This window comes from Myotis nattereri, assembly GCF_964212035.1.
Source record: "Myotis nattereri genome assembly, chromosome: 6".
NCBI classification, from domain to species: Eukaryota; Metazoa; Chordata; class Mammalia; order Chiroptera; family Vespertilionidae; genus Myotis; species Myotis nattereri.
Window position 1 is genome coordinate 60464283 of NC_138081.1, and position 21856 is coordinate 60486138.

Genomic DNA, 21856 nt, shown 5'->3' on the forward strand with positions numbered 1-21856 from the left:
TACGGCACCCTTCTTCATCACTTTTAGGTCTCTGCTCAAATATCATCTCCTCTAAGGCCACCACTGCAATTTCCTATGCACACCACCGGCATTCCCCTTCACTGCTTTATTTCTCTCTCTCTGGCACTTGTGACTACATGCTAAATGTTTTAATTAACTTTTATACTGTCTTCCCTCCTCCCACCAAGGTGAACTTCATGATGGCAGGGATTTTTATTGTCTCGTCCATTGTTCTGTTTTGTTTACTTTTTGCTCATTTGTTAAATTCATAAAGCTAACCTACACTCGAAGTGCACACATTATCCTAAAAACTTATAGCCATATAATACTATCCTGTTAATTTTCCCCCACTTTTAACCAGCTCATATCTGAGGATCAAAGCACATGTTTAAATCTAGTACAAAATTCTAAAATTCCCCTCAACTACTCCACTCCACCCAACATCTTTACTTTCAAATTCAAAATTCAACCAACAATGGCTTTCCTATGGAAATCACAAATAATTCAGTTCAGATCAAAGTACCCACGGTCCCCAAAACTCTGAGACGTAACAAGTGAATTCTCAAGGGTCTCGGAAGCGCAGTGCTGTATGATGGTGCCTGGATTCTGATTCTTGACGAAGACCTGCTGTGCCCCCACCTCCACCCCCACTCCCAATAAGGATCTAGAACCAATCCAGTTTCCCCAGCTTCCTCAAGTTCTTGAGGTATGATTTGGAAATAATCCAAAGTATAAATGAAAGTTCGTGAGAATACTTTGCCAACAGGAAATGGCTTTAACAGTAAGTATTATTAAAATGAGTGTCGAATGAATGCCTTTGAGAAAATAAGTTGGAGGAAATACCCACCGAATTCAGACAGAATTGAACTGCCTGTGAAATGGTTGGTTTAAACAACTGTTCCACGAAAAACGCAGGTTTTAAACGAAAACTCTAGAGCCTGGGCTTCCTAGCCCAGCAGGAAGACAGACGCATTCCCCGAGAGAGCGCACAGGCACCCTCGGGCCGGCCCCGCCTCCCCGCGAGCGGCCACCTCCACCCGCCGCCGCCGTCCGACGGAGCGCTCCGCTAGCCCGCCATTCGCCCCTCCTTCTACCACACCTACCTGGCACCTCCCCACCCTCCTCCTGCGGGCATTTCTTCATTTGGGGGGCGGGGGACACACACACAGACAAACACCCTACCAGAAGCGCCGGCTCCTCCTCCGGCTCTCCGCACCGGCGAAGCAGATCCGTCCTCGTTCCCGGCCCCGGCCCCGGCCCGCCGGCGGCGCAGGGTACTTGACACACGGTCCCGCAAAGACGCGGGAGCCCGGAGTCCCCAGAGGCCGCGCAGCCGCAGAAAGTACCGGCGAGGTGGTCGGAGCCGAGCCCTGCTGCACTTCCGCCCTCCGCGATCCAGCAAAGACAACCGGCAGCGCCGTGGAGCCCTGGAAGCCCACCCCGAGTCCAGTTACCCAGGGCGCCCGGAGATGACGTCACGGGACCCCACGTGGCCCGCACTCCGCTCTCCGCCCTCCGAGTTCAACCCAACCCAGCCCAGCCTTGAGCGGAGGCTGGAGCCGCGCTTGAGCATGCGCAGACGAAGCGAGCACAGGCGGGTAGGGTCAAGCCCCTGGCAAGTCCACAGCTTCTACCTTGGAATAGACTAGAGCAGCGGTTCTCAACCTGTGGGTCGCGACCCCTTTGGCGGTCAAACGACCCTTTCACAGGGGTCGCCTAAGACCATCCTGCATACCAGATATTTACATTACGATTCATAACAGTAGCAACATTGCAGTTATGAAGTAGCAACGAAAATAATTTTATGGTTGGGTCACAACATGAGGAACTGTATTTAAAGGGCCAGAAGGTTGAGAACCACTGGACTAGAGCCTTGCGCCTCTCACATCGTCATCTCTCTTGGGGAGGTTAACATGACAATTCTGTAAGAGCAGAGAGTTTTAAAAATACTGAGGCACTGCCTCTCTGGAGCTTGCTGTCAGCCTCCCTCTCCTGCCTTCGCAGGATAATTTTAATAAAACAGTGGTTTTCAAAGTGTTTTTATATCTATTTTCTCTTCTAAACTTTGTCAGAATCACAGCAGAGATTAATAACCACATTTAACACAAGGCTAAAATATGTGAATACTCAAGTCCTTCCATCCATCTAAAAGTGTACATCTATAGCTTCCTGTTTGTGAAAATAAGCAATTGGTAAACTTATTCCTAAAGAATGTCTGAATTAGATCTATCCAGAAGCTTAACCAGGTATTTAACGTTTTTCTCTTCATTAAGCTTGCCAAAATATGGTTAAGTAAATACTGTGCTGAGACGCAAAATAGGTTCCTGATAATTGGAAAAATTAGGGAAATCCTAGCTGTAGCCACAAGATTCTTTTTGAAAGACTAATTCTTCTTGGAGGTTGACTAGTCCAATAATTCTCAAATGGCAAATCATAACCCAATGGTGGTGGGTCATCAAATCAAGGTAGGAAGTCATGACTAGCATTTTTTTTAATGTTTTAAAAAAATTTTTTTGAGAGAGAAACATCGATTTGTGGTTCCACTCATTTATACATTCACTGGGTGCTTCTTGTATGTGCCGTGATTGGAGATGGAACCCGAAATCTTGAAGTATTGGGACAATGCTCTGACCAACTGAGCTACCTGGCCAGGGCCATTTTAGCTTTAATGATAGATTTTTATTCACTTTGTCATTCAGTCATTTAAACATTCCTGAGGTCATATATTATGTGCTTGGTAAAGTGAAAATAGCTCTTAAACAACAGCAAAGAAAATTTGAATATGTATTTTAAGGTCACAATTTGGAACACATTCCCTATGACTACCATGTCATGTACCATATATAATTCTATCACTGTTACAAATAAAATATGGGTTCCTATTGAAAATATTGTGTTATATGACTATATGATTACAGTTCCTCAGAGCTTTTTATCTTCTTGTCTACACAAATGGATTATATAGGAGTGGATTAAAGCAATATGTCAAATATTCTTTGGAAATAATATATATATATTCAGAACTCGTGTATTTGTGTTTCACTTTTTGATTCCAATAAATTAATATTATTCTAAAATTTTTAAATTAGATTATTTGACTCTTCCCATATGAATATCTATATATATAAAAGGCTAATATGCAAAGTGTCCCCTTGGGAGTTCGACTGGGAGACTGGGAATTCGATCACTCGCCATGATGTGTGCTGACCACCAGGGGGCAGCGTGGAATGAAGGGAGGCCCTGGCCAGCAGCCGCAGGACCCTCATCGGCCCTGATCACCTGGCAGGCCTAGGAACCCTGCCCATGCACAAATTTCATGCACCGGGCCTCTAGTATTTCTATAAAGAGCTTTTATTAAAAAACTGGGACAAATAAGTCAAGCTGTTTTCAATCTCTTTTCTATTTTTTTAAAAATATATTTTATTGATTTTTTTACAGAGAGGAAGGGAGATGGATAGAGAGTTAGAAACATCGATGAGATAGAAACATCCATCAGCTGCCTCCTGCACACTCCCTACTGGGGATGTGCCTGCAACCAAGGTACATGGCCTTGACCGGAATCAAACCTGGGACCCTTGAGTCCACAGGCTGACGCTCTATCCACTGAGCCAAACCGGTTAGGGCTCAATCTGTTTTTCAATGAGTACAAAAGAAAAATAGTCTGGGAAGTATAAAAGTTATGAACAAGTCTTGTAAAAACCTTGAACAGCCTGACTCTTGAAACAGCAAAATAAATCCTTGCAATAATACGTTGTTGTCACCAGACATAAAGCTCAAAGCTCCCCACTCAGCAAGTCCAGTTAACAGCACCCTCAATGAAGTAACAATGTTTCCCAATAGGAAACCTCTGGTCACCTCTAGAGATCTTGCGAAAGCCTAAAAATGTTCTCAATACAAAATTATTTTAATTTGGCAAAAAACAACACCCACTTTCTAAACCTTTCCTTTCTTTTTTAAAAAAATATATATTTTAATTGATTTCAGAGAGGAAGGGAGAGGGAGAGAGAGAGACAGAAACATCAGTGCTGAGAGAGAATCATTGATCGGCTGCCTGTAACCCAGGCATGTGTCCTGACTGGGACTTGAACTGTGACCTCCTGGTTCATAGGTTGATGCTCAACCACTGAGCACACTGGCCAGGCCTAAAATCTTTTCAATACTGATAAAATCTCTTTCAAATTCATTTTCCTCTCCTTCACATTCTGCTCTTGAATCATAAGATAAGGCAGCATAGCATAGCTGAAGACATGGGCTCTTAAACCCCATACCTGACTTCCATTACCTGTGTGGCCACAGGCAAAAGCATTCAACCAAGACTGACTACGTAACTCGCCATGGTCAGTGCAAAATGAAAATGAGGCCCTTTGTTAAGAAACAGAATTTCAAGATGGCGACAGCATAGCATTATATCAAGCACTGTGCGATTGAACAGGTCACACTGGCCCAAGAACCTGGCTGTTATGTAACTTCTCCAAGTCTCCACCTCACCGTTTTCCTTGAGGTAAAGTGAGTATAATGATAGTACCTGCTTCCTAGACTTGTTGTGAAGATCATGTGGAATGATGCTCATAAAGCATTTATCAGAGTTCTTGGCACATAGTGCACTCTCAATAAATGGGAGCTGTTGTTTTTATGTCCTTTATTAGACTCTGTGCCTCCTCTCCCGCTCACCAACCCATTTTGCAATCTGCTGCCAGAGCAATCTTCTTTAGCACAGCTCTAATTATGCCCCTGCCCTGGTTTTACAAAAACCAATCCTCACTGCCTACATTTTAAAAAAGCAATCTAAATTTCTTGGTCTAATCCTAACCCAATTGACGAGCTTCATCACCCATCACCTGTCTGGCTCTCTGGTCTCTGTGTGACCTCACTCACGCCCTGTGCCCTGGCTTACCCTGTTCCTCTGTTGGAAATGCCGTCCCCAGAGCTGTAGGGAAAATACAGGAATCAAAGTCACAGTTCTGCCTTAGAGTTGCTTACAGTCTAGACTGGAAAACAGAATATTACACAGAGATTTAGCAACAATGCAAGACAGGACAACAAGAGTGATCAAGAGGAAAAAAATGTCATAAAAGTTCAGAAGACATAGAAGTCATGACTGAAAGCACTTTTTTTAGAGCATTTCATTTCATAGTTTATTAATGGTTACTACATTATGCATAGACCACATGTTATATGTATCAAAAACCCATAGCTCCGTGGATTCTTTTTCAAAAATAAAATCCATACGTTTTAAGTAATTAAAAGCTAAATTTAAGAGAGGGGCAATATATATTTTTTATTAATTAACTTGATTTTTCAGAGCAGTTTTAGGTTCACAGCAAAATTGGGCAGAAAGCCGGAGAGTTCCCATACACTCTATCTCCACATACATAACCTTTTCCGTTACCATATCCTGAACTGTATCATCTGTTACAAGCAATGAACCTACATTGACACTTCGTAATCACCTAAAGTCCATAGTTTACCTTAGAGTTCCCATTCCATGAGTTTAGCCAAATCTGTAATGACATGTAGTCACCATTACAGAATCATACGGAGTGGCTTCACTGCCCTGGAAACCCACTGTGTCCACCTATTCATCTCCTTCTGCTTCCACACCTTGGCAACCACGGATACGTTTATGTCTCCATAGATTTTCCTTTTCCAGAATCATATAGTTGAAAGCATAAAGTAGGTAGCCTTTGCAGAGTGGCTTTTTTCACCTAATAACATGCATTTAAGTTTCTGTTATGTCTTTCAGGGTGCAATGTGTTTTTGTGTGTGTGTGTGTTTATTTTTTAAATATACTTTTATTGATTTCAGAGAGGAACAGAGAGGGAGAGAGAGATAGAAACATCAATGATGAGAGAGAAACAACGATTAGCTGTCTCCTCCACGTCCGCCAAGTCCACAACCAGGCATGTGCCCTTGACCATAGTCGAACTTGGGACCCAGTCCTCAGGCCGACGCTCTATCCCCTGAGCGAAACATGCTAGGGCTAAATAAAATTTATTAAATGAAAAATACAATTACACAGAGTTGAATATTTACTAGTAGGTGAGTTCTCCTTTTTTACTTTAAAATATACTAATTGAAATTTAATACAGACTTTTATCAACAACTTTGGGGGGGGGGGCATTTCTGTGGATAATTTGCCCACATACATTAATTGTCAAAATTGCCATCCCAGGAATGGTATGTTCCTAAAGGCTCCCTGAATTTTAGAAACAAGCAGAATGGTTTAGAACTGATTTAAAAAAAAAAATTAAGGTATTCAGTTTATCTAATAAAAAAATCTGTCATAGAATAACTGTTGAATTTTTGAAAATCCCATTTTATAATCAGTACCTTTTCGCATTCACCTCTCAATCTGATGATACAGTGAAGCCCATATCTTTCTTCCTTAGTGCTATCACTGCCACAAACATGACATGGTTTATTCTTCATATTTTTCTAAACACTACAAGTGATACTCTGTAATGATCACTGTGTTTCTAAGACGCTTTGAAGGACTGGCATGATTTTACTAGTAAGAGGCTGAGAGAAAAAAGAAAGGTATAGATATGTTAGGAAAGGAATACAAAATAATCAAAAGCAGCCCTAACCGGTTTGGCTCAGTGGATAGAGCGTCGGCCTTCGGACTGAAAAGTCCCGGGTTCGATTCTGGTCAAGGGCATTTACCTTGGTTGTGGGCACATCCCCAGTAGGGAGTGTGCAGGAGGCAGCTGATGGATGTTTCTATCTCATTGATGTTTCTAACTCTCTATCCCTCTCCCTTCCTCTCTGTAAAAATCAATAAAATATATTTTTTAAAAAGAGCATGGATGAAATACGTTCATGCTGGGGTGTTGCAAGTGGATTTTATTCTGAAAATGTAAGAAACTATATGTCAGGAGGTTAGGACATTCACCATATATAACACAATTTATTTATACAGCTAACACATGTACAGCATGCTATGTCCTGGGCACAATTCTAGAGCATTTTTCTAGTATCAACCAAAGTCTCAGTACTCATACAATTTGGGAGGTCCTCTTTAGAAAGCACATATACTCACAAATAATTTACAAATACAAAGTTAGGTGATCTTAGAAAGGACCCATGCTAGTGACAGGTCTTGAAAGTTTAGCTGCACAGTAACTACTTCTGTTTCTAATCATCGAGAGACTGAAGACGTAACCTTCAGGCAGCTTGACTCTTCACAGGTCTCAGGTTCCAAGACTGCTTCTGGCCCATGATCTAATCTTCTCCATAGAAAAACAGTTCATCTGGGTTGCATTGCCATTAAGGCAAAGGGCAAAATTAAATAAGAACCTTTCATAGTCTGCCGGTCACACATTACTATTTACCATTTATGCCCCCGATATTATTCACTGCTTTATTCTAGGCAGATTGTCTAATAGTCTTTTCACTCACTAACCGTAATATAACATTTCTGTATTCCTGGAAGACAGATACAATGAAGTAAATTTCTCCACCATCCCTCCCCCTCCCCTTTCCCAGTATTCTCACAGAGCAGTGTGCTCATTCACTTAATAGGCTTTTATGTGCAAAGCTATGCAAGGTACTCAAGATACTAAGATGCATCCTATATAATAAAAGGCTAACATGCAAATTGACCCCTCGGAAGTTCGATCAGGAGACCAGGAGTTTGATTGCTCGCTATGACATGAGCTGACCACCAGAGGGCGGCGCAGAACAAGGCAGATGACCAGTGGCGGTGGCTGGGCGCTGAGGGGAGTGAGGGAAGGAGGAGGCAGGGAGGCCAGGAGGCAGGAAACCTGATCGGCCCTGATCGCCAGCCAGGCCTAGGGACCCTACCCATGCATGAATTTCATGCACCAGACCTCTAGTCAGAAATAATTTCTTCCTCAAGGAACTCACATTCCAGTGTGGCAGAGAACTAATAAGTAAACAAATGACTGCAACAGTCCCTCATAGGCTGTCACAGAACCATGTGCTGCCATGGGAACCTAGTTTCAAGAACAACTAGCAGAGAACATTTTGATGATTACAGATGGGAGGAGGGCGGAGGGGCTGGGTGAAAAGGGTGAAGGGGTTATGATGTAAAAAATTGGTAGTTAACAAAATAATCATGGGGATGTAAAATACATTATAGAAAATATAGTCAATAATACTGTAATAACTATGTATGGTGCCAGTTGGGTACTAAACTTAATGAGGTGACCACTTGGTAAGTTATATAAATGTCTAACCACAATGCTATATACCTGAAACTAATATAATATTGAATATCAACTGTAACTTAAATAATGTATTTTTTGAAGAGCAACTATTTGAATTTATCTAATAGGTCTTCCTGTCTTTACTGGAAATCCCCCCAAAACAACAAATATAAAAATAAGTAAATAAATAAATGCAACTAGTAACAATGTATAAAAGAAATCTGAGCCTGGCCGGTGTGGCTCAGTGGATGAGCACTGACCTATGAACCAGGAGGTCACGGTTTGATTGCTGGTCAGGACACATGCCCAGGCTTCAGGCTCAAACCCCAGTAGGGGGCATGCTGGAGGCAACCAATCAATGATTCTTTCTCATTATTGATGTTTCTATCTTTCTCTTCTTTTCCCTGTTCCTCTAAAAATCAATAAAAACATATTTTTTTAAAAATTACCTATAATAATAATGACTAATAGTTATATTATTAATTTTCATATTATTGCTTTTACCTCCTTGTGATTGGATTCCCTCACCTGTTTTCATGTTAATTAATTAAAGCTTTCCTAAAGTGTTTTCTATTTACCAGATCTCACATGTAATAGTTATCATTTTTTGGCAACTATTTTGCGTCTGTGTTTTTGACTGCAGATAGCAGAATAGTCAACCAAAAAAGAGAAGTATTATTGTACATATTTAAAAAGTCTAGAAGTAGGTATCTAGGGCTGGGTAGTGGCTCCATGATGACATATTATCCTAGGATGTTTCTATCTTCCTGCCCCATCATCCTTTTGGCCATAAGATGGATTTGGCTTCTTTGGCATAACATTCATTACCCAGGAGGGAAGAAGGAAAGAAGATGTAAAGGAAGGAAACCAAGGGCTTCTTCCTTTCAAAGGTTTACTATTGTATTTAAGAAGCAAAACCCTCCCCAGGGACATCCACCTGTATTCCCACTGGCCAATATAGTGTCAAATGACCATTCCCTGCTGGAAGAGACACAGGGTATCAAGTATTTTTAGTTGGATACATTTCTCACCTCAAATATTACCAGGGTAATGTTTTGAAGAAGGGGGAAAGGATATTAGAGTGGACAACTAGCCATGTCTGCTACAAAATCTCCTCATTTACTTCTACTTTTTAAAATGGAAGTCTACTGATCATCTGAGAGATGCAAATCAAAACGACAATGAGGTACCATCTCACACCTGTCAGTATGGCTATCATCAACAAGTCAACAAACGACAAGTGCTGGAGAGGATGCAGAGAAAAAGGAACTCTCGTGCACTGCTGGTGGGAATGCAGACTGGTGCAGCCACTGTGGAGAACAGTATGGAGTTTCTCAAAAAACTGAAAATGGAACTCCCATTTGACCCAGTGATCCCACTTCTCGGAATGTATCCCAAGAAACTAGAAACACCAATCAGAAAGGATATATGCACCCCTATGTTCATAGCAGCACAATTCACCATAGCTAAGATTTGGAAACAACCTAAGTGCCCATCAGCAGATGAGTGGATTAAGGACACATATGTAATACCTTAATCAATAAAGAAAAATAAAATAAAATGGAAGTCTGTTTAAGATGTGGTACTATGGGCTTGAACCTAGAATATAATAATTTAGGTAATGAGTACATCAGAGTCAATGTCAATTCAGTGGGAAGAAAAGCAATTATACTAACTTTTACATTAAATGGATCCATTTAGTCAGAACAATTAGCCCACACTGACATGGATTGCTCTGGATACTAAATATAGTAACGAATGGGGTAGATTTTCCTGTGTATAAATTACCCATAACTAGCAAGCTGAGCAGTGTTTGAATCTGGTTGTTTAAACATTTAAGCTACTTTTTTATGCTATTACTACAGTGCATTAAATTATATTCTATGTTTTGAGTAGGAAAATCAACCTACACATCCCATTGCTTATATATTATCTATATTTTACTTGCCTGCTTAAATCCTTTAACAGAACAAGGCAAATATGAATAAAAGTCACCAATACATAATTCATACAACTTGAGCATTGCAAATGAGACAAAATACTTTTTCTATTTCTTCATATTATAATCACGCCATCTCTTGCAAAGTCCTCACTCATCTAGAAGAATTATCTAGTAGCCTCAATTTACTATGGATGGGCAATGCTTTACCTGGGTGGAATGTAAATCTATCATGTCTTGGTTGCAGTATGGAACCTCATCCAAGCACTTTGAATATTTCAGCAGATCAAGTATGGGTGTCATTCTAATTAGTTATTTAGGACAAGCTAGGAAGAGAGGAGGAATAATAGTGAGCTGAAGTGCAGCCATAGACAAAGACATAAATAAAATGTACTAGTTTTTATACATTAAATTAGTAAAATAATGATTAAAACATTAAAGCAGCAACTTCTTATTTTGTTCTCTTTTCACCTAATATTTATTTGTCTTATGTGTTAAACTAGATATAAAACCCCTGAAGAATATTTTGGGTCCCATGTAACACCTAGCGGCGCCCTGAGCCATGCTTGTTGATTGACTGAAGAGTGTCTTTATGAAACATTCTAGTGCTAATTCCCAATTCCCAATAAATTCTCTCTTTTTTTCTTTTAATCTCACCCAAGGATATGTTTTTATTGGAGAGGAGAGGAGAGGAGAGGAGAGGAGAGGAGAGGAGAGGAGAGGAGAGGAGAGGAGAGGAGAGGAGAGGAGAAACATCGATGTGAGGGAGAAACATCATCTTGCTTGCCTCCCGTCTGAGCTAGACCAGGACTGAATCCCCAACCTAGGTACGTGCCCTGACTGGAATTGAACGCGAAACGTTTTGGTGTAGGGTTGATGCTCTAACTGCCTGAGCCACCTTGCCAGGACACCAGTAAATTCTCTTTATTAGCTAAAATGAATTACTTGAATTAAGGCCAGTAGCATAAAGGTATAACTATAAAGTTGGGTAACTATTTTAAACAAACATAATGGAATAAAAAATATGTTGTCTTTCTTCAAAGCTGAAAAGCCAGTAGGCTACATACTCGGAGAATAGTAACGTGATTAATCAAAGCATCAACAAAACTCTTGCAATTGCTTTTGAGACCAGTTAAAGAAACACAAGAAAATTCACTTTCTTTTATAAATAAATCTATTTTTTATATATCTCCACCTAAAAATATACCTTATTTGTGTTATATACTTTATTCACCATATTTGACTTTGGATAATTCTTGGCTGTGCTAAAAAACAAAATTGTCCTTGAAGAAAATATTTGCAACCATTAAATGTACTGAAATAAACATGACATAGTATCATTCTAATACATTAAATCTCCATATGAAGAAATTCTAAACTATATATACAGGCTTTATGTATTGAGGATGGTCTATAATTAACCCTTAATCCACTATGTCTAGGCATTCTTAAAGTTGTATTGATATTAATAATGCACCAATATCCCTGGCCAGTGTAGCAAAGTGGTTAGAGCATTGGCTCATGCACTGAATGGTGTGGGTTCAGATTCCCAGTCAAGGGTATGTACCTGTGTTTTAGGTTTGATCCCTGGCCCCGGTTGGGGCACATGCAGGAGGCAACTAATCCACATGTCTCTCTGACATTGATGTCTCTCTCTCTCTCTCTCTCTCTCTCTATCCCCCTCTCTCCTTCCACTCTATCTAAAATCAATGAAAAAATATCCTTGGGTGAGGATTAAAAATAAATAAATAAAAATAATGCATCAATAAAGTGGAGAATTTTTAAAATATATATTTTATGGATTTTTTATAGAGAGGAAGGGAGAGGGATAGAGAGGTAGAAACATCGATCAGCTGCCTTCTGCACACCCCCTATGAGGATGTGCCCGCAACCAAGGTACATGCCCTTGACTGGATTTGAACCTTCAGTCCATAGGCAATGCTCTATCCACTGAGCCAAACCAGTTAGGGTTAAAGTGGAGAATTTTTAGCAGGTGTCTCCTAGGACTCAAAGTTGGTTAATGACAATTGTGTTGTAACTAGTGGCCTGGTGCATGAAATTCATGCGTGTGTGTGTGTGTGTGTGTGTGTGTGTGTGTGTGGAACACTCCTTCAGCCTGGCCTGCACCCTCTCCAATCTGGGAACCCTCTCACAATCCAGAACCACTGGCTCCTAAGCGCTCACCTGCCTGCCTGATGCCTCTAACTGTTTTCCTGCCTGCCTGATGCCCCTAACTGCTCTCCCCTCCTGGCCTGATCCCTTAACTGCCTAACTGCTCTCTCCTGCTGGCCTGATCCCCTAACTGCCTATCTGCTCTCCCCTCCTGGCCTGATCCCCCTAACTGCCTATCTGCTCTCCCCTCCTGGTCTAAACCCCCTAACTGCCTATGTGCTCTCCCTTCCTCTCCACACCTTCAGACCCCAGTGCAGGAGTGCTGAGAGCTCTCCACTGAGGCCCCGCTCCTGTCCTGACACCCCCCTCTGGGCTGGGCAGCGCGTGCCTCTGCCAGGGGGGCCACCCCCTGCTACATCCTCATGTTCCAGTGGCGCAAGTCCTGCCCCCGTCCCACCCACCAACTCCTGTGCACATGAAGCCTGGTAGTGGTTGTGACACTGTTAGGACCAATTAGCATATTACCTCTTTATTATATAGACTAGAGGCCCAGTGCACAAAAATTTGTGCACTCGGGGGGGAGGGGGGGGGGTCCCTCAGCCCGGCCTGTGCCCTCTTGCAGTCTGGGACCCCTCGGGAGATAACGACCTGCTGGCTTAGGCCTGCTCCCGGGTGGCAGAGGGCAGGCCCAATCCCTAGGTGCAGCCCCTGGTCGGGCTCAGAGCAGGGCCGATTGGGGAGTTGGGGCACCGCCCCCTGTCATGCACAGAGCAGGGCGGATCAGGAGGTTGTGATTCCACCCTCAGTCATGCTCAGGGTAGGGCCAATTGGGGGGTTGGGGCACCGCCCCCTGTCACACTCAAGCCAGGGTCGATGGGGAGGTTGCGGCACCACCCCGTCACGCACAGAGCAGGGCCAATCAGGGGGTTGGGGAGCTGCCCCCTGTCACTCACAGAGCAGGGCCCATCAGGGGGTTGGGGCGCCGCCCTCTATCACCCACAGAGCAGGGCCCATCAGGGGGTTGGGGCGACCGCTACTCTCACACTCAGGGCAGGGCCGATGGGGAGGTTATGGCTCTACCCCGTCACACACAGAGCAGGGCCCGTGGGGGGAGGGGGGTTGGGGCGCCACACCCTGTCACACACAGAGCCACAGGGCAATCAGGGGGTTGGGGAGCTCCCCCATATCAGGCACAGAGCAGGGCTGATCAGGGGGTTGGGGCGACTTCCCCTGTCAAGAACAGAGCAGGGTGGATAGGGAGGTTGTGGCCCCGCCCCCTGTCACACACAGAGCTGCAGGGTGATCAGGGGGTTTGGGCGCTGCCCCCTGTCACACTGATCCTGGTGCTGGGAGGCATATTACCCTTTTACTATATAGGGTAGAGGCCTGGTGCATGGGTGGGGCTGGCTGGTTTGCCCTGAAGGGTGTCCTGGATCAGGGTGGGGGTCCCCACTGGGGTGCCTGGCCAGCCTGGGTGAGGGGATGATGGCTGTTTGCAGCTGGTCACACACCCTTCAGGGTGGGGGTCCCCACTGGGGTGCCTGGCCAGTCTGGGTGAGGGGCTGAGGGCTGTTTTCAGGCTGGCGGATGACTGACACTCCCAACCGCTCCTTTTTTTCTTTTTTTTATTTATTCTGGGCCAGCTTTAGCTTTGAGGCTTGGCTCAAGCTCTTAGGCCTCCGCTGCTAAAAGTAGGTTTCTGGCCTTTGTTTACAATGTTGCGATCCTGCTGGCTGAAGCCCGGCGGACTAAAGCAGGTTTCTGGGGTTTTGTAGCGTCTATATTTGTTACATAGTTGCTTAGAGTTGCAGCTCAGAGGCCTGCAGTGGCAGGCGGGGAACGTTGGAGTCCTCCGTCACTGAAGCAAGCAAGCCTCATGTTAGTTTCAAGCTGCCTGGCTGCCGGCCGCCATCTTGGCTGGCAGTTAATTTGCATATCGCCCTGATTAGCCAATGGGAAGGGTAGCGGTCATACGCCAATTACCATGTTTCTCTTTTATTAGATAGGATAATGGGATCATCAGGTGCCATTGAGGTTTCATTGAATATATATAGGAGAACAACTAAAGTTTGTGATTATAAGCAAACATCTAGGTACAAAGATATGTGTTGAATATGAATATATAATTAGCTCAAAGCAATATATTTGGCTTCAGACTATGCAGTGAGATAATGGACTCTGCTTCTTTATGGGAAGAGTGGAGAACTGTGGGCATTTTAACAATCTACCACAATGTCAACTTAAATTCGGATAGAAAGTGTACCGGAAAGCTAGGGAGAGAAAAAAATCAGTATAGGTCAGAGGAAATTGGCCTCTTGGAGGATGAGTGAAGATTTGAAATGGACCTCAAATTGCTGAACAGAGGGAAAGGAAGGCAAAGGGCATGACACAATAGAGGGCCGAGCCTCCATCTACCTATTACAACTCAAAAACAGAAATCACATGACCTTGTCCAGGGCTACACTCTACCCCAGATATTCGCTTCAGCGGCTGGCTGGACTCAGTTGTATGCAGGCTCTCCCTTACCAGCAAAATACATAAATGTTAGTGTTACTCAGGGTTTGGTCCTTGCTCCGCTTTTATCCTTATTCTACACAGTTTCCCTGGGTGATCTCATCCAGTAATGATGTCCGAAACTACATAATGTAGCCCTGACCTGTGACCTCCAGAACCATATTTTTCAATGAATTAAACATTTCTGCCTCTGTAGCCTCCAGGCACTTCAGAGTCAATCTGTTCAAAACCATATTTATTTTCATGCCCAGAGACCCTGATCTTTCTCGTGTTTTCCATTAATGGTTTCACCTCCATCCATTTACCCAAGCTGGACACCTAATCTCATTGCTGTCCTAGATTGCTTCTCTTTCACTTACTATAATTCTGGGTGATCCCATCTCCTACATCTATTTTGTATGCATACAGTCCTCTCCATCCCCGACTGTCCCCCCACCCCACTCCTGCCTTGGTGTGGGTTCCCATCACCTCTCACCTGACTTTTTTAAAAATATTTTTTTTAATTATTGATTTTTAGTGAAACATCGATTACTTGTTCCAACTATTTATGCATTCACTGGTTGATTTCCGTATGTGCCCTGGACCAGGATCAAACCCACAACCTTGGTGTATGGGGATGACGCTCTAACTCAGTGAACTACCCAGCCAGGGCTCACCTAACTTTTTGTAGCAACCTCTTTACTGGCTTTACTCAAATAGTTTCACCTTACTAGTTTTTCCTGACTCCATTCCATTCAGGGCACACTTTATCAAACTCAAGTTTGCTTATGTCACTCCTCTACTTAAAAATGTAAGCTGAGTCCCTCCCCCATTGCCTACAAAGCTAAATCTCAGTTCCTTAAAAGCATGGTTTACCAAGTGCTTAGCAATCTGGCCCCACCTGATTTTCCCAACCTCACATCCTGCCACTCCGCCCCACCCCACCCCCCTTTTCTCCACCCTCACTAAGGTTGGCCCATGTTGTTTACTCTTCCTGGATTGCCAGCACTCTCATTTCCATCTGATAAACTCTTATTCATCGGCACAGCTCATGAGCCTGTCCCCTCCCTGCTGATGACGTCTCTGAGCGATGCAGAGTTAATCACGTCTGTGTTCCCATAGCCTTTTGCCCTTTCCTTTGGCAGCGACCATCTTTCATGCCTTTGGCTGCCTACACCTGTGCTATGTTTGGCAAACTTTTAGCCACCTGAATTCTATCTCTCTGAGGCAGAACCCAGAAAATTTAAATCTCCCTTGCAGCTAGGAAGCTGTTAAATGACCCAGACTCCCCCAATCAGTACCTGCATGGAACTTTTCTTTCAGAAGTGAGCAATAAGCATGTTGAGGGTGTGAGGTGGGGAGCTGATTTGTCAAGAGTGGTTGAAACGGGCCTTTGATTCCTGGGGTGGCAGTAGCTGCTGGTGTGTAGTGTCTAGTGCTGAGAGGTGGCGACAGTGGTTTTTTCTAGGTCAGCTCTCTGGGATAGCTGGACTTGTTTGCGCTCTCTGGTTCTTGGGATATTATGAGACACCTAATATGCTGTGATAAATTAATTTATTGCTTAAACAAGCCTGAGTGGATCTGTTTTTGCAATGACTGAAAAAAAGTGAAACGTTTTGAACACGTACAACTTTTATCATACAAGCTGTATTTTATTGTATCAAGTTCTATTATATTTGCATGTTTGTTTTCCTCATTAGATTAATCACAAGTACTGAATCTTCTCTTTTATGCATAGTTCTAATTCCTTATATATTTATATACATAATTCATATAAAATATGTATTGAGTGTCTACTCTGTGCTATGCACTGTGCTAGTCATTGGGGATATAATCATGAAAATGGCATGTGATATTTGCTCTTACAAAGTGCACAGTCCAAAAGATCTGTGCCTGAGACAGTCTAGGTATTCAATCAAGTTAGTATACCAGTTCATTTGGATTATTTCATTTAATGGACATTCATGTTCTGAAGATATAAAAATAATTGATAAATGTCCTTAAGTTTCTCTCAGGCTAATAGGAGACACATATATGTAAATAAATGAGGCCCATGCAATGTGAATAGTGTGATAGCTGAAATATATACCAGATTTGCTGGTGACACAAAGAGGGGTACCATGAAGAATTCTGCTTGGAGGAGTCAGGAATGAATGACTGAATTACTGAACTTGTAAATATTTGAACAACTGTGTATAAGAAGATTTCCTTTTTTTCCCCTTTTCCCTCTTCTTCCTTTGCTTCTCTTTTCCTTCTCTCTTTCCCTTTTCTTTCTGTTCCCTTTGCCCTTTAAGGCCAGTTTTATAACAAATCCTTATTGAGTACTCCTGTTGATGTTTCCAAACTCCCATAATGCCTTGTACATTCCTCTACCAATTCTCATATATCACCTATGTATCTGTTGGTCATCCTCCTCCCCCAAGTCAGGGCCTGGTAAATAATTAGTACTCAAAATATATATTTTTTTTGTATTTTATTTTGGGGTTTCTTTTTTGTTTTTATGTGTGTGTTTTTCTTTTTTTGTTTTTTTAAATAAATATTTCTTGAGACTCCTATCATAAAGACCAAAATGAAAAGGATTGGTAACATCAAAGGTTAATGAAGATGTAAAAACTGGAAATTTCAAACATTGTTAGGAGGAGTATAAATTGATACAACCATTTTGGAAAATTATTTGGCAAAATTTACTAACGCTGAACATATGCATATTCTACTCTGAGACTGAATGCCTGGGTATATACCCAAAAGAAATGAGTGTTTATGTCTAAGAAGGTTCATCATATCAACTTTATTTATAATAGCCCAAACGAAGCAACTAAATGTCCATCCCCAGTAGAAGGGATAGAAGAATTGTGGTATATTTATATCATGGAATAGTACACAATAATTTTTCTTAAAAATGAAAAACTACTACATGTAACAAAATGGATGATTCTCATAGACTAATATTGAGCAAGAGAGACCAAACACAAAAAAATTACATATTGTGATTACACATATTGTGATGAACTTCCAGAAGAGGCAAAATTAGTTAGTGGTAATAGAGGTTGAAATAATGGTTAACTTTTACAGAAGGGGCAAGGGCTGTAAGGAACTGAATCAGGGCAGGAGAGAGACTTCTAAAGTTTGGAAATACTCTTTATTTTTATAATGGTTTATTTAAAAGCCACATACAAAGGATTTTCTGGGCCATGTCAACTGTTCTTCATTAAAATCATTTTATATCCCAACCACATAAGTCTGTAAAAAATTGAGTTATATACTTGTGATCTGCACATTTTTAAACTGTGGGTAGGTTACACCTTGGTAAAAATGTAAATATAAAAATAATTAAATAAAAGTGAATGAATGAGCTGGGTCTCCAAGATAAAAGAAAGAAGGTATCACAGTATAGGAGGGACTTTGTGCTGCGTTGAATTTTTAAGCATTGCTCAGTTCTTGAGCTTTTTATACTTTAATAATGCCCAAAATAGTTGCTCATATACTTCCTTTGCTTAAATATTAGTTGCCTTTGCTATGTAACCACAATTGTGAAGTTAATAAAGAAAATCATTAACAGTAAAGCAGATGATGAGAACCTAGAGGGACTGGCATTTAATTCACTGTGAGGGACCTATTAAGTCCTTTGGGAACTGGGGAATATGCCTAATCACCTTTTGGGTTTTTTTATCCTTTTGTGCTTTATGAGATTTAGGTATAAATTAGTCATTTAGACTCTTAAAGGGAGAGATGAGAAATTGGCACTCATGTTTACACAGAAACGGAAGCCACCCAGCATGATATTGCCCAAGTCACCCAAAGGCCAGAGTGGAATAGTCATAATTGCGGGGTGGCCCGGCCACGGGATGCGCCTCTCCCATCCTTCTTCAGGCGGGACTCATGGCTAAGCCACTTATCCTGACAGCCTGGCACAGGTCGCTAGCGGCCAACAGCTCCGCCTGCGGCAGATGGCACATGCACTGGAGGTATGGAAATCGGCCCCCCTCTAGTTCCCAAACCAGAGGGCAGTGCAGTGTCAGGAGACGCAGTTCCCAAGGATCCCAGTAGGTGTCGCTGCCCCGCAGCTGCCGCGCGCCGGGAGGCCGGGGACCGCGTGGACCTATCTGCGGCTCCCGACGCGCGCGCCTCACCTGGGCTGCCGCGCTTTGCCGCCCTCGCCACGCGGGGGCGCTGTGCCGCGGCCCGGCCGTCGTCTCCGCGCAGAGGTCTCCCGCTGCGGTGCCGTCTCGGCTCTGTCCTGGCCTCACTCCCTGCCGAGGGGGCGGGGACCGACGGCGCCCTGCGAAAGGCAGGCGAGCCGGAGCCCAGGTATGTTCTTCCACAAGGGCCGGGCGGCGGACAGAGCAGCGTCGGAGCGGCGGGTGGAGGAGGCGGACGAGAAGATGCCACTGTCGTCGCCGCCTCAGGGCGACCCCGGGGAGTCCAGCCCGTCCAGGAGCTCCAAGAAGCACACCCCTTTCCACCTCTGGCGCTCCAAGAAGAAGCAGCAGCCTCCGCCGTCGGACTGTGGGGTGTTCGTTCCGCACCCGCCGTCTGATTGTGGGGTGTTCGTTCCGCACCCGCCCCCGGCGCCCCTCGGCGAGGCCAGGTAAGCTCTCCGCCCAAGCCCTCCAGCCTCACCTCCCCCTCTTCCTCCCCCCCATCTACTACGCTACCTTGACCCTTGAATTCGCTGGACCCCACTTTTTTGGATGGAGGAGCGCAAAGGCCCGGGATCCGTTTCACCTGGCACAAGCGTAACGGGGTCCAGAGGGGCGCAGGCGTGGCCTCCGCGGGGGAGCAAGTCCCTCGCGGTTTCTAATCCAGACCGAGCCCCAGCGAGGAAAGCTTGTGCCCACCGACGTAGACTTTATTTTGGTTGTCATCACGTTTATGCAAAGGTCTACACTCGCAGCCTGCTGGCGGGAGCAGAGTGGGGAAGGGTTATTACCGGGAGGGGTGGCGGCGGGAACTCTACCTGAGGGTATGTAACCCGTTCCATTCTGGTGCCTTCGTGGCGAAGACTCGCACGCTTACGCTGTGTCTCCATTGTCCTTACGAGACCTGAATGGAGAAGTGGCAAGGATGGTCACCCCCACTTTATGGGTAGAGAACCTGAGACCAAAGGGTAAACGGCTTGTTCCTATTGGAATCAGTGTTAGAACTACGCAGCACCTATTCAAAGTGCAATTGCGCTTTTTACATTTGTATCATAATTTTGTGGTGGCTTTATTATTCCATATGTATACTTACTCAGTTACACTGTCTGAATTCATACATTTGTTGAACAATAAATCAGTTTAAAGTAACAGTATATCTATGTGGTTTGGAGTTACAAAATATATTTAGTGAAGGACAGTTAAGTACTAGTACATCCTTCTGTGTGTGTGTTTTTAAAACACACCCTTATGAACAATGAGGACCAGATTACACTGTGCAAGATTTGCATCTTAGGCATTTTTCCCTTTTATTTCTAAGAAGCTCTTAATTTTTCAATATATTTTCATTCATTTAGTATAAATTTTCTTGAGAGCCTTAACTAAGTGCTGGGATATAAAAAACAATAAGAGTGGTCTCTGTCATCAAAGAATTCTTGGTCTCTTGTGGAGACCAAAAAGTAAACCGTGGGATAAGTGCTTTGATTGATGCTTGCACAGAGGAGGGAATCCATGGAGACTTCCTGGAGGAGGGTGGCTGAGGTGGCTTAGTCCGATGGCAAAAGGGGAGAAGCAAGGAGCTGGAGGCAGAGGTTGCACTATGAGCATCACCAACACTGGGAAGAGCATGGCACTTCCTGAGAAGCACAGTGGTTCAGGGAGGTCTGAGCATGTGTGAGGGGGTAGGGAGAAGAGTGTTAAAAGACATTTTATTTTTTCTCATATTTTATCATCCATCATAGTAATTGGTTGTAATAGAAGATATTTTTATCTATCCAAAGACTTACTGTGCTTATGAATTGAAATGTCTAACAAAATGTTACTTAATAATGATGTAGTCAACTTTGAAGTCTTTTTCCTACTATCTCAGTAAGTATTTTAAACATGTCCATAGTGGCTGTTCTTATCTGACCTAGTCCCATCATTTCTGGCTACCAAAATGTAATAGTCACAGCTACGGACAATTTATCCAAAAGAGAATACATTTTATTTTATTTTAAAAAATACTTTTATTGATTTTTAGAAAGAGGAAGGGAGAGGGATAGAGACAAACATCAATGGCTGCCTCCTGCACACCCGCTACTGGGGATTGAGCCCACAACCCCACATGTAACCTGACCGGGAACTGAACCATGACTTTCTGGCTCATGGGCCAATGCTCAACCACTGAGCCACACCTTCCAGGTTCAACTGCAAACATATTTTAGACTAAAACTTAAATTAGGAGCATTCGCTTCTTTCCTTGAGCCTCTTGTGTTTTAGTTCTGTCTTGAAGCACTCTAGTCCTTCCTTCAGAACGATGATGAACTTTGTAGTGACAAATGTTCTGAAAACTAAACATACTGGTCTGTCTTGGGGATATTTTTCTAGTTAGATCATCATCATGAGGGAGTATACCTGTTTCTAGTCTAAAGAGGTGGTCAAAGCGCACTGAGGTTTCTGGTCAGTCTTTGGCCAGTGTGGCTCCATTCATTTCTGCCCAGGACTTGGAGGCGATGGAACTTGGCCAGAAGGTGCAGAGCTTACTGTGGCCTTTGCTTCTGCATAAGGATGGGACAGCCAGGTGGCCACACATATATTCTGAACACACGCAATTAATATTATGGGCTTTTAGATCAAACAAAAATGAAATGGCTGTTGACCTTGGGCAAGTTTCCTTTCTGAGTCTCAGTTTCTTCAGTAAAGAAAATAGTAATAATGACTGTAGGGCTTTTGTGAGTATCAAATGAGTATTTACGTTATTAAATGTAAAACTTTTATCACACTCTGGGCACAAAGTAGAAACTCAGTAAATGTAAAACCATCATCATCATCATTATTATAAATACAAAGATCTAATGGAAGAAATGTAAAAAAAAAAATAGATGAGGGGAAATGCTTTTCTTCCTAGAAGAGCTTACCACTCCAATGATGGCTCAAAGTTTATTGATGTTAGATTTCTGTAGTCTGCAAATATTTGTGGCTTTTAGTGTGAATGTTCTAAAAATCAATGATGGTTGTTTTCTTTC

The 21856-nt window shown here is 43.1% G+C and overlaps 1 protein-coding gene across 2 annotated transcripts in view; it reads right to left on the reverse strand.

The window, feature by feature from the left end:
• Nucleotides 1–1465, reverse strand: part of ATG5 (autophagy related 5) — a 124307-nt gene extending 122842 nt beyond the window's left edge. For both annotated transcript variants that reach the window (XM_081094170.1, XM_081094169.1), the window contains exon 1: nucleotides 1183–1465. The gene's annotated coding sequence lies outside the window, so the exon portion shown is untranslated. The remainder of the gene's footprint in view (nucleotides 1–1182) is intronic.
• Between the last annotated feature and the right edge of the window lie 20391 nt (nucleotides 1466–21856).